General features: G+C 43.1%; 1 protein-coding gene across 1 annotated transcript in view; it reads right to left on the bottom strand.

Annotated features, from left to right (window-relative positions):
• Positions 1 to 12,989, bottom strand: part of NDRG3 (NDRG family member 3) — a 57,980-nt gene extending 44,991 nt beyond the window's left edge. The window contains exon 1 of the mRNA XM_057376665.1: positions 12,905 to 12,989. The gene's annotated coding sequence lies outside the window, so the exon portion shown is untranslated. The remainder of the gene's footprint in view (positions 1 to 12,904) is intronic.
• Positions 12,990 to 13,656: the final 667 nt, after the last annotated feature.

The following is a 13,656-nucleotide window of genomic DNA, read 5'->3' as shown; positions in this document are numbered from 1 at the left end:
ACTATGCAAACACAAGGCACAGTTAATAAGCCACAAATAAACAGTACCTGTACACTGAAACCATGTTCARTTTCCATGAATAAAAGACCTTTTGCTTTTTCTAAATCATATGGAACAATTCCAAAACAACACTATTGCAAGTGGTTGGTATTTTAATGTCATATTATTTCTGTAGTAGATGCAGCTGAACTACCACCATAGCGTAAGAAAAGGCCACAATCCCAGCTAATGGTCAAAGAGGGTACATTAGGTCTTCCTGTCACAGAAGTTTTAATGCTCCAATCACAACCTGGAAACACCAGACACAAGGTGAGGAGGCTGTATGTCCTGAGATGTAGGAAGTGTATTTGACTTTACTGAGTATTTATACTATAATATTTTGTTGAGAACTTGCACTGATTTTCCCAGTGAAAACTGATCAGAGGGCCCATTCTAGCCTGCCAGGCTGCACATACCTACTCCACCATTCAGAAGGATTTCTCTTGCAAATGGAGCTCAAGAGCTAAGCTTACAAAGCCCCATGAACAGCATTCTGATGAAGTGTTAACTGCAGAATAAATCAGCTCAAATGCAGGGAATTGTTCCAACAGCTTAAAAACTCGATGCCAAAGAGAAAGGAGGTGGTCCTGCTCCTATTTCAAAAATATCTCACTTTGTTTCGAGCCTGCCACCCACTATTTCCATTTGGTGGTCTTAGTCTTTTTATCAAAAGAGACAGTGAATAAAGGGTTCACATACACGCCATACTGCTAAGAGTATATGCTTCCATCATATCCTCTTCAAAGACATCTTTTTGAAATGGAAGAGCTTTTATCTCTTTATCATTCTTTACAAGGAACTCTTTGCACATTTTTGATCATTCACATCAACCTTTTCAGAATCTCTCCCAGTTTCACTGCGTCTTTGAGTGTGATGGGACCAGAACTCATGCAGCACTCACAGGCGCACTGTGAGCTCACACACCACTATGCTTCCTCGTTTGATCACTATTATTTTTCCACAAACATCTAACCTTCATTTGCTTTTCTAAACAATGAGATAACATTTTGATTGAATGGCCTATTATAACCCTCAGTCCTGTCTCTGAGTGGAAAAGCAATTCTGAGTTCATCGCTGTACACATTTCTTCATGTTTTCTCAAAGCTAACATCCATTTACTATGATCATGTATGTTTACTGAAAAAAAAAATTGTCACCCGTCTTTCRTTTATTTTTCTAACTTTGACTTTTCTGTGTTTTTGGCTGCTATATCATTCTCTGGCAATAGTTAATATCATGAAAATACTGCATAAAATAAACCTTCCATCRGTCTGATTTATAGCTATATTTTTATTGGATATCCCAACAGTCCTCATGGTCTCAGAAATGCCAGTTATTCTTCACTCACCTCCTGCACCAATCATCCTTTCATAAAGTTTTATTACTTGCCTTTGTCCTCCCAGTGGCTTTGTTCTGAGGTGCAAAGTCCTAAATCATTTAATGTCTCATTCTCTGTTCTCATTCCATGTTGTTGCTCTCTCGTCCCCTCTCCTTTTCTTTTCTAGATCTCTTACCCTCACAGAATTTGCCAATTATGCTGWCAATGAGCTCCAGTGTTGATTATTCCTACAATTTTACTGCTTTACAGGACTAACTTTCACACTTCCTCAGGGAGATACGTCACAGGTTTTCTTTAGAAGTGTGCCTTAATGCTGCCACAAACCCTCATAAATGTGCAGGCAACCTTTGACATAATGTCCTGCTTCCCTCATCACTCCCAGAGGTGGGAAATTCATTTAAAATATTTTATTACATAATTTTAAATCTAAGACGCTCATATGCTTCTCTCTTGACCTCACATGACTTCAACTTTGATTTTTTTAATTAGCCCTTTTATGTACATTTGCTCTATTTGTGTACGWGTTACACAAGGTTAGTACCTAGGAATTGGAATGAGGAAAGTGTCCATCCACTGCAGAGAAGTCCTACACTACTCTCCTTGTTTAAGAGTTTTTATGAAACGAAGGATGCAGAGGGAATCATCACAGGCTCAGGCATTAATTTCTTTCAAAACAATGGCTTGAYCTAGTTTAGTTAAATAAGTTCATCACAATCTCTGTTTAGATTGTACTCTTGGTCTTCTTGGACCCTTCAGGCAATGCTTCTTATACCACACATTGGGATTAAGTAGTCTTGTTTCTCTTGGGATCTTTTGAATCAGCATGGAATAATTTTGCATTTAATGAAAGGATACAATAGACTGGCACCTGATACAATCCTGCTGAATACTCATCTCAGAGGTTAAATGTTTTGATTTTCCTTCAAATGAATATGGAATCAGAGGAGAAACCAAGAAAAAGGTAAAAGCTCCAAGGCTCCTCCTGTAATGCCTCTGCAGCCAGTTTGGGTAAAACAGAACCCTCCCCTCACCACCATTGATTGAAAGCTGTTTTCTACCTTCTATTATGCAATCAGTAGTAATTGCTCTTCATCAAGCCACTGCATGAGAAAGACAGAACAGCACTGCTCAACCAAGCTTCTTACCAGGTCGGTGGTGACTGTGTTAATGCACGTGCTCAGAGGAAGAAGCAGCTGCTGTCAATGTTAAGATGCGACTGCTCATCCCTTAAAAATGAGGAGTATACAGGCATGCCAATAAATTAAGGATGGAACTTTTTAATAGCTGCCCAGAAACCACTGCAGGCCTTGTCTGTTTGGTCAGACAGGAGAAAGAAATCCTCCTCCTACTGCAACTGCCCTCAGGAGGAGCTCAGAGGCATTAGAAGACAGTCGGAAGCACAGACACYTCTGCTCTCCACCTCCTGGCTTTCCCTGTACCTCTGAGCCACACAGATTATTGAACCCTGCTGCAGGGAAACAGAGACCAAGGGTATGGAACAAGCCCCTTGATGGACGGAAAGGTGAGTGGCAGTCTTGAAAGCTGAGGTCCCAGACCCCRGAAACACTACTGCTCAGAAACCTCAGGGTTTTCTTAAAAACTCAAAAGAAAATCTGAGTCTAGTGATTTAGGACAGGATAAAAATAATTCAGACTTTAACAGATTTTGACAATACAAAGACTGTATTTGCCTAAGTCATTTTTAGGCCAGCGAGGTGACTGATGATGACTTCTACATAAGCAGTTCATTTTAATGAGGAGACAGAATAAAAATAGCAGCATAAGTGCCATGTTTATAATCAATCCATAGACCAGAACACTTGAAGGCTAGAGATAGGAGGAAACATTAATACATTACATCAAGGAATAAAACTATTGAAAAGCAAGATATCTGCATTACAACACTTCTCAGTTCACACAGTTAATATTCAGGTATCGAATTAAGCTTTCTGGTGTAATGTTTCAAGCCATTTCAATTGTTTTCCCCAACAGCTACAACCTACCAACAAGAGATTCATATTCTGGAAACCTTTCTAAATGGCTGAATAATACCTGCTTAAACGGTTCTTATTTTATGAAAATGAAGTACTGACAGTATTTCTCCTGCCTTTATACAGTCTTAAATTCCTATTTCTATTCTCCCATTAATTTCGTCAAAGCTTACTACACTAYGCAATGGACTTTATCCTATTTCTTATTTGTTTCTTTTCTTAAAGAGAGAACAGATTTCTCTGGCTGTTTTGTAGCTTTTAYTGTTAAGAAACTCCTGTCTTTATTAAAGAAAAATGAAACAATTCAAGTCAAGGGGGAAAAAGCAGTTCTTTTGTAAGGCCCAAAAAAMTCCCTGCATTATTCTCTTACTACTGACAAAAAAAGATAATATAATGGTCAGTGAATACCACCTCTGTCTGTCTGAGAAAGTCCTATGCAACACAACTTCCAAAGCTGGTATTTGAAGGCTGTCTTGTGCTTGTTTTGCAAACACACAAAACATTTTTTTAACAAGTAAAAATGACAATGGAGTTTTTTTTCTGAGACCAAACCAGCTCCTGAGGACATTGCCTGCAGCTCAGCCCCAAGCAACACAAGCACTCAGCTCACTGTCCCTTCCCAAAGGTTTCTATGCTCTGCCTCCCAGCACTGCACATTCCAGTCTGTTCTTCACTGCTGATGCTGGAATTCCTACAGAATTTCTGCTCCCTTCAGGATATCACAGTTAATTAAAAATAAACAAACCCAAAACAAACAAAAAAAACCCCAAAACCGCAGAATGACAGACTTCTTCGATGCTTTTAGAGGTCATTGCATTGCCAAGAAAAATAATGTTTAGTAAGGAAATATAATTTTCTAACACCTAAAACCACTGCCAAAAATGGAATGCATTCATGTGGAACAGGCACAGGACSACCCCCTCCTGAGAAACCGACTGGTGAGCGCTGCAAATTATTTTAGACATTGTTATATTGGTGTGAGTACGGCATACATACAATTATAGTGATGTAGAATTCCCCTTGAAAAYACTTCATTTAGGCAGTTACTACCAAATGTTACAACAAAAGCCATTTCTAACATTTTGTAAGCTCAATCACTATCCAAAGGGCTTGATGGGTGCATTATACTTGTGAGGCTTCTGGAGTACCCATGTGACCAGGCAGCCCTGGTGCTGGCACTGTTGCTTTCCAGATTCCAAGAACTGCTCAAATAACTGCAACACGGAACTGTCAGGCTACCTAAAATTTGGAAATTCTTGTCAATACTCCTAAGCATTTACAAAGATTTAATGACGACAACATGGAAGTACACATCACACAAAATGTATCAATTCATCAACAGGAAACCAATGAACCAACCAACCAACCAACCAAAACCAAACCAGCAAAAAAATATTTTATAAGAAGGGAACAAGAAGTCTCCATTACTGCCCTGGTATGACAGTGTCAGGCCACAAGGACCAGAAAGGTGGCATGACATTAAGATTGCAAAAAACCTCTAGGATTATTCAGCCTGATCATTGAAATACTAAATCTTAAAAATTTTTCCATTTATCACCCAAAGCATAGATACATCAGAAAGTAAGAAATATGGGGGGGCGTGGCAAGGAAGATGGCATTTCTTATCCCTACACCTCCACCTCTATGCTTCCCCAGYATGCCCCTACAGAAGTTCAGAAAAACCAGGATAGCCCACAAGGAAATCAGAACAGCAAAGGTTTTTAACTTCCTCACAGGTCCGGGGTGGGAACTGGAACACTGGCTGAGTGACAGGGAATGCTGCAGTAGAGTCAAGCACTTCTTAAGGTAATACCTCTGAGTAACCATCACAGACCTGAGATGGCTCCTTCCCTTAGGCCACAGAGAAATCAGTCAGCAATTATTGTCACAAAACCATGTCTGGTCACAGATCCTCTGACCACATGCAATACCACCAGACAAGCACACACTCAAGTACCAGGATAACAAAAATCAACCTGGCTTTAAGTTTTTTTTAAGGAGTTTCTCTAACTACAAGCATCACACTTTGCAATTCCACAGCAATAACTCTTTTGCGTGTTGAAAACAGGAGAAATGTTCATGGTTTCTATTTTCTACGATTTGAACTGCTGCTGAAGAGATCAGAGAAAAAGCTTTTGAGAGCAAAAGAGCTCACRGAAGCATGGGGGTGGTTCCCTGAAGCTTGCCTTGCAGAGGACAGACTTTGAGCTGTTTGGGGCATTTTAGCAGAAGCTTAGAAAAACTTTGTGATCCCTTGAAATCACAAGCAACTTGTCTCTGGCTCCTGCCTCAGGTGGTCATGAGGGGCAGGAGAGCCATAAGTATCAGGTACRTTTACAACCAGTTATAAATACAGAAATTAAATGTCCAAAAGGTACTGAATACCTGAGCAATGGTTCTGCTCAGTGTGGCCAAAATTATATTTTAAACCTTTACTCTCTTATGGCAAGATGCCCCAAATGGCAGCATTCCCAGGCTGGGGTACACCTGGATCTCTACAGCACACAGCCCATATTGCTGCTYCTCTCTGCGGCGGAGGCCTTGCTTTTTCCTCAACATGGCACTGGGAGAAAACTGAATGACACTTCTGCAGATTACCTGAACTACTTCATCAGCCCTTTTGTACAAACAAAGCTACAGCCTCCTTGGTGCTTTTGTATTCACTTTGCTGGAAAAGTCCAGTCCTTCTACAACTTAAGACATTTATGCTGAAATCCTGACAATCTTGACTGAAATTTCAGTGCCTGAAAAATGTCCGTTGAGAGCCCTAGATTACACTGACTCCTTAGTTACAATAATTTAGTTCTGTGGCACAGCAGCATGAATGAGCATGGTGCYCCACACCACCAAGTCACATTGTGACCAGGGGCACAATCCAGGCTACAGCACAGCACTACAGGCTAACACGGGAGAGCCAAGGTCTCACCAAGGACCAGAAGGACAGCCTTCCAGGCAACAACTCTTTCCTTTTGTTTATTACAACACCAGGGCAGCAGCTACAGCAGTTGCATTATAYACGCATTGCACAGTTCAAAATGCTGAATAATAATATCCCTCCTCTTAAAGCAATGTCCTCGCTGTGAACCTGCAGTCCACAGTCCTTCTTCTCAAAAGTACTCCTGGACCCCCACATGAACAGCAGCATAACCATGCTCACCTGGGTGGGGATGGAGCAGAGAGGCTGCTCACTGACAGGTGACCTCACAAACTATTTAATAAACATGAATTGGCAGGAATACCTGCTGAGTGTTCCATCCACMTACTGCTAGAAGTAACAAAAATAAAATCTCTTACTGATCTTTTTTTGATAATGAATGTTTCCAACTAACTACTTAAAAAATGTCAGGAAAGAATAGTTTTGTTCTGTGGCTGAGCTAATCCACATGAAGATTTCCACCAAGCCCTGTGCCTTTCTTTCTGTCAGCCCTCAGATAAAGCCCAATCGCATTGTAAAATGAGAAAAAATWTCTTCCCTGGCTTTCCTGGGAACCATCTGACATGTATTTAATAACCTTTTCATACAAGCTAAAGAAAAAAGTTTAGTTTGTAACAAGGGCCATTTCTTTCTTGAAAACCATATCAGAACAAACTACATAAGCAAAACAGCAAATGTAGAATTCTTATACAATAGTTAAAAACACTTCTTTGTCAACTGAGCAGGGCATCCTAGTTCAAGATTCCCAGCACTGTTATATTAGTTATCCACCAAGGCAGAGACAAGCCATGCAGCACTTGAGCTGGCAGCACAGAAAAGCGGACTTAAACCACTCCCCAAGTCCCATCCATCTTCTACCATCTGGACAAAAGCACAAATCCAAACACAAGCCCTCCTTTTCYAATCCAAGTCACAAAACTATACATTTATGCGAGTCAAGTTTTTCTTTCTGCCTATGCAAAGGTAAAAATACTTCCACAACCTGAACCGCCCCCCCGGATTTTACTGGCTAAGTAATAAATTTCAAAACTACCATAGCCAAAAGAAACCATTAAAAGGATAAGCACCTAATTTCAGTTTCCACTCAGAGATAGTAAAAAAAATCTTTCAGCAGAAAACTACTATGTGCGACAATGGTACTGGAGAATCCAGGCAAATTTTCAAAAACAGACCTGAAAAATCAATCTAGTGAACAGAAATTTCATTAAATATCTATATTCTTTGTATTTAGAAAACATAAATGTACAAAGACCCCAAATAATTCTAGAATTTACAGAACTACCCATATATAAGGGTATCAGTACCAAAATCTGTGAATTTCCATTTATGTATTTGTAAAGATTTATGATGCTTATAAAAAAATTAGAATGTAATCCATATATAGGATAAAAAATATTACTTGATCCTTATTAATTTACATAAAGGCACTAAACTGCCTCCTTAATCATTGTCTTTGTTTAAGGAATTACAGATGTTAACCCAGGGTCAGTATGCTTATCTGCTTCGGCCCAGGGAAACCATCCAAGGAGTACTTGGTGTAATTCATCTACCAAGCCACACTAATCTAACTACAGCATCAAATTTGTGACCATTTGAAATAGGAAGTGCATACACAGACACATGGCCTCAGTCTAGACTACAGTTCAACCTGTAAGATGGCAGTTCTAATCAGCAGCAGCAAGCACAGACATACGCACTTACCAGACAGACCTGACTCTAATTAAATGCCCACATTTGCATAACGCAAGTACACCACCACTAAATCAGAGCTAATTTATAATTTGTTGGGCGCATTTCCAATCTGAGTAGTTTGCAGACGGCTCACTGAGGGGCAGCAGGAGTGCCAGAGGGACACAGGACACAAAGAGCCTCTCCTTGAGCAGTGTTCATGGCAGACAGAACTGCTGCACACACAACATCCAGCGAACTTCAGAAAACCCTGAGTGGGAGAGCCTCCACCTCGACTAACAACCAGAAGGCCACAGAGGGCGGGCACAAGTGGTCAATTTTCCCGGGGAGGGAGACTGCAAGGGGCATTTTGCAGCACTCTGCTGTACACTGTATTCATAATCAGTCTGGAAAAACAGGCAAAGAGCAGAGTGAGTGTCTCCTGAGGCTACAAGCTATTCTGAGAGCAAAGAGAAAGGCTGGCTGAAGATTTGAAGCAAAACCCTCTGAGAGTAAGAATGGAGAAAGAAAATAACAGCTGAAATTCAGCACAAACAAAGGAGTCTGAAGACAAATGGTCCTTATTTCATATATAGAGTGGTGTGCTCCAAATTGATCTTTCAAAAGAAAATCTTGCTGGAGTCACAACAGACTGATTAAAACATCAAAGTCATTAATGAAAATATGTTAGAAAATGCTTAGTAATAAAACCACTATATAAAAATACRGAATGTCTGCATCTTAAATCCTGGATGCAGCACCTGCTCCTTCCTTTCAAGAGGACATAATAGAAGGGAAAATACTTTTTTAAAGGAAACAAGGTTTGAATATAAAAATGAGGAATAATCAATCAGGCTAGGGTTCTTCTGCCTGGAAACAGAGATTGATGCAGTGACATACAATAGAAACCTGTAAAATCATCAGTTGCATGGAGGAGGTAAATCGAGATCAGTTCTTYACTGTGTCCAAACAATACAACAGCTAGGAGATAGGAAATGAAACCAGCAGGCAGCTGTCAAATTCAAAAGAAAACAGAGGTAATCAGCAGTACAAGGTGATTGTGTGTTCTGGAAAATCTCCTCTGGGATGTGGTAGTGYCATACATTTAAGTGGATGGGAGACATGGGCTAGCTCACAGAAGAAAAATGCATCAATCATGAACAAAATAAAAGCAAGCAACATCTACCCCTTGACATCCTAGAGATGGCAAGAGACAAGAGGGCCAYCAGGCAATGATGACCAGCATCCTGACCTTAYGCTCYTCTCTTTTTGGTCACTGTTAGGAAMGAACAGKGTTYGTACTCTACAAAAATCGACTACGTCTCTGGTACTCCTCAGACCTTTTAGAATTCACTCAGCTTATTTAACCTGGCAAAAACTGATTTTCTGGGGAGGGGCTGGATTAGTGCTCTGATTATTCAGCAAACTGAACTGGATTGGAAACCTCCAGTAAATGCTGAAGGTGGTACAACAGAGGGCAAAAACAGGACCAGCCCTTTTGCATGGCAGCCAGACTTTAGATCATTTTAAGATGTAACACGCAGCTTCATCACCAAAAYGGAAATGAAAATGAARCAGCTAATTGCCTATCTCCTCGGTKSAAACACAGAGGTAAAAACCACAATTCCAGCTCTTGTAGAGAGAAAAGAAGTGCCAATTTCACATCTTCAGTCCCTCTAGTATCTACAAAGAGTCTGGTTTACACAACAGTGAATAGTAAAGATTACTTTAAAATTAAATATGACATTTATAACCTCTACCATTTTTGTATTATGTAAAATAAGGAAAACCCCTTTGGGGAACTAGGCCCAAAACCAGGTTGTAAATGGAGAAATGCATCCAAGTTTGGGAAGAACAACAGCCAAATGAAAACAGAGCTATTTCTTCCATGCTTCCCACAGCACCTGTTGGATTACTGTAATAAATGGTGCTATACCACTTACAGAAGACAAGGGAATGTGACCAGGTAGAAAACGGTGAGTGATCAGTAAGATCATTAAAGATCCAACAAATCCCACTTACAATTCAGAATATGCAAGAACAGAACTGAAGACCAAGTGAGGTTATYGAGGTCTCTCATCAACTCTGCTTTGCACAGTAGAAGACACAGGTGCCCAGTCCTTTCCACAGCAGGACCAAATCACAACTGCTCTGCTTTAATAACTGACCTGACTGGCCAGAATACTGACAATTCCCAGGGAAAAGTAACACCAGCTTTTATTTCTCCTCCCAAACCACATTCACATGAACATGAAATCACTGAGAAGCACCGAGACACCTATCAGGAGCACTGCCTTCAACACTACAGAGAGAAACAGTACCAAACCCCTCCTCTACTCACCTGGAACCATCGCAGGTTAAACCAGGTCATAATATTCACAGACATAAATAGCTTGAGCCAGCCCTGTRCAATGCCCAACATGGGCTTAAGCAGCATGGACATATTTACACATATCTAAGACACAGCTGACATGATGAGACAAGATAAGTCCTGCTGGGGGAAGGTTATGGTGTTAGCACTGCCTATGGAMACAGAACTGAGGGTTTGGCTTCACCATCTTCCAGCATGCAATCCAGCTAAGCTACTGTCCATGAGAATGACAATTAGATAATTAAAAATTAAAACCCCTAGTCTCTTCTTACACATAAAAATCAAACCCCCAAAAATTTTAAAGCTCAATTGCTGTCCCTTTTTTAAAAATAATTGTCCTTAAACTATACTGTGACTGTAATTTTTTGTGTTTCTTACTGAAACACTGCTTTGCTGTAATGTTTACCTTGAGCATGCAACAGAGGAATGTTTAAGAAAAACTGTCCCAGAATTATCTTTTAATAAATTTCCCCGTATATCTTTAAGGAACTAAAATACATGTTGTACATAATAAAACATCTGAAATCTAAAGGTACACTACACTTAACACTTTCCAATGAAAAACACTTAAGACTGTCTCATGTATGACCAGTGTGAAATATAAGCTGCAAACAGGAGTACTGAAGGGTTTCTGAAAGTGATCTGAGAGTAGAAAAACGCAAATCAAACATGTTCACTAATTCCAATTAATTTTTAACCTCAGATACAAAAGGAGTAGCTAGGAATATAGTTACAACGTCCAGTAATGCTGCTTCCAGCAGTTGTATAATTTTAATTGTGTAACATTTCCAGCTTCTASCTTTGCAAACATCTCGACACAAGGCAAATATAAAGCACACGAAGCTGCTGCCCTAAGACAAGGTGCCTTCTGTGCCACACAAGTTTCAAAATCCCGAACAAATACTTGAAATTGGAACGGTCATTGCCAATCTTCAGCGCCCTYAACAATCCCCAGTCCAGTGGCCAATAATTTGGATGAATCCTACTGATCACCTTACTTCTTCAGGACTCTACCCCCAGTTCACTAAGCGAGACATCTGGTACGCTCTGCTTGTGTAGCCCAAGGAAATTATTGTGCTAGAAAACCTTCATGCTAGTTTTAAATTGAGCTCCCTGATTTAACATCACCTTTCTGTTTTTCCCCACAGACTGATACACAGGTGCTAAACATGGTTTGCCAGGCTCCATCATTTAGAAGACTGCTGTTTCCACAGACAAGGCAAGGTAGAAGCTAAAGCAATGAGCCTCCAATTCCTCTGGAACACGGAAGACACACAAGCATGCCTGACACAGACAGCAGAAGCAGATTCTTCATAGAACCATAAAATGGCCATAGAATGGGTTGGGAGAGACCTTAAAGCTCGCCCAGTTCCAACTCCCTACCATGGGCAGGGACACCTTCCACTACATCAGGTTGCTCCAAGCCCTATCCAACCCGGCCTTGAATATTTCCAGGGATGCAGCACTCTTCTCTGCTTGTAACCCCCATCTTCTCATCACCTTAGTATTCAAGCACAAAAACTCCGTGGTTTCCCAGACACAACCCCCTTAACCTTATCAGACAGTTCCTATTCTCCGGAGCAAACATGCATGTGACCAAGCAACATCCTCACAGCAATTCATGCCGTGACCATACCTTATCATGACACAATCGCACACTGGCTCCAACCTCCTGGGACTTGAGAGTCACCAAAGTCCGGCACAGACTCCAGGCTCTCAATCAGCAATGCAACACCCCGAGGCAGTGCCGTGAGCCGTCAACCTCCCAACACCTCCTGGCAGCCAGGACAGGGCTCACAGCCTCGCTTGTTTTGTAATACTCCATCTTCTGTACTGTACTTTACAATGATGCTCTTTAAGAGAGCAGAAGCCTCCGATTTTGCTACAATACTTTGAATTACTCCTTGTGATTAAATACAAAGTATTTATTAAATGGAAAAAAGAGACACGATGATTCCAGTCAACGAATATTTTTAAAAGCCATTCCCTTCCCATTCACATTCCGACAAGGCTGGGCCGAATYAAAGGTAAACACCCCATCTGCGTTGTCCGAAGTAAATAATACAAACGAGAATTCTCAGATCTGAATACCAGAAAGAAAAGCTATAAATGAGAGCAAGCAGAACGACCGACGCACGTTATTCATATGAAAAAACCGTCTCCGCAATAACCGCGGGCACTTCCGAGGCGCTCCCCCGCTCCCAGCGCAGCCCGGTGTGACGAGGATCATTGCCCACTCCCGGCGGGGGGAGCAGGTCTCTCCGCCGGCGCCTCACAGCGGAGCGGGGCTGCGCTGAGCTCCCCCGCGGCGGCGCCTCTGGCCGGGGGACGGCAGCGGCACGGACCCCCCTCGCGGCGAAACCACCCCCGGCGGCGCCGGGACCGGGGCCGGGGCGCGGCAGGACACACGGTGCCCGCGGGCGCGGCTGCCACTGATCCCGGCCCGCCCGCCGCCGTCGCGCGAAACCTGCCGCCTAGGGRCAGCCGCGTCCCGGAGCTGCGACGGTTCCGCAGGGTCCCGCGGGGRACACGGGGGTCCCGCGGGGCCGGCCCGGGGCTCACCTGGACCGCGGTACCTCCGCACTCCGCCCGCCGCGGCACGGAGCGCTCTGCGCCTGCGCGGGGCCGCCGCTGCGCGGGGTCGAGACTACAAACAACATGGCGCCGCCCCCCGCCGCCCTCGGGCTGCGCCTCTCGCAGCCTCCCCCTCCCGCCGGCAGATGGCGCCGCCTCTCTGTGGGCGCGCGCCGGGCCCCGCCCAGCCGTGTGGGCGCGGTGGGTGTGGGGGCGGCGGGCGGTGTGGGGGCGATGCCGGTGTGGGGGCGGATGCTGGTGCTGGCGGGGCTCGGCAGGGTGACCTTTGCTTGAGCACGTCCCTGTGTCCCCATTCGGTGGCCGCAGCCGTACCCACCGCACAGCGAGCTCCGCGGAGGGCGGGTGCTGTCCTCCACCTCCACGTCCTCCTCCYTCTTCCCCTCTCCAGGAAGTCTTCGAGTGGAAACACTTGCTTCCCAGGGTAGTGTGGCATCCCCAGCGCCTCACGCCTTACCCTCGGTAGGGCTGTACCCTAAACATTTAGGGACGAGGTATTTCCGAAATCTAACCCATGCCCTGMTTTCTGGTGCCACCCTGTGGTCCTGTGAAGTGCTTTTACCTCGGGTCTTTCATAATCAAAGGCTGAATAGCGATGGAGTAGGCGAGACAGAGCTGAGGCGTGTGTAGATAAATAATTCCCGAGAGTGTTCCCAGTAGACTGAGGTGGGAGTCAGGTTTTTCTCCCAGGGAACAAGTGACAGAATGACAAGAGATGGCCT

The sequence above is a fragment of the Malurus melanocephalus genome, unplaced genomic scaffold (genome assembly GCF_030028575.1).
Source record: "Malurus melanocephalus ecotype Western Australia unplaced genomic scaffold, MMel_1.1 scaffold_287, whole genome shotgun sequence".
Classification (NCBI taxonomy): domain Eukaryota; kingdom Metazoa; phylum Chordata; class Aves; order Passeriformes; family Maluridae; genus Malurus; species Malurus melanocephalus.
The sequence above is the reverse complement of the archived record's forward strand: the minus strand, read 5'-3'. Positions and strand labels throughout refer to the sequence as shown.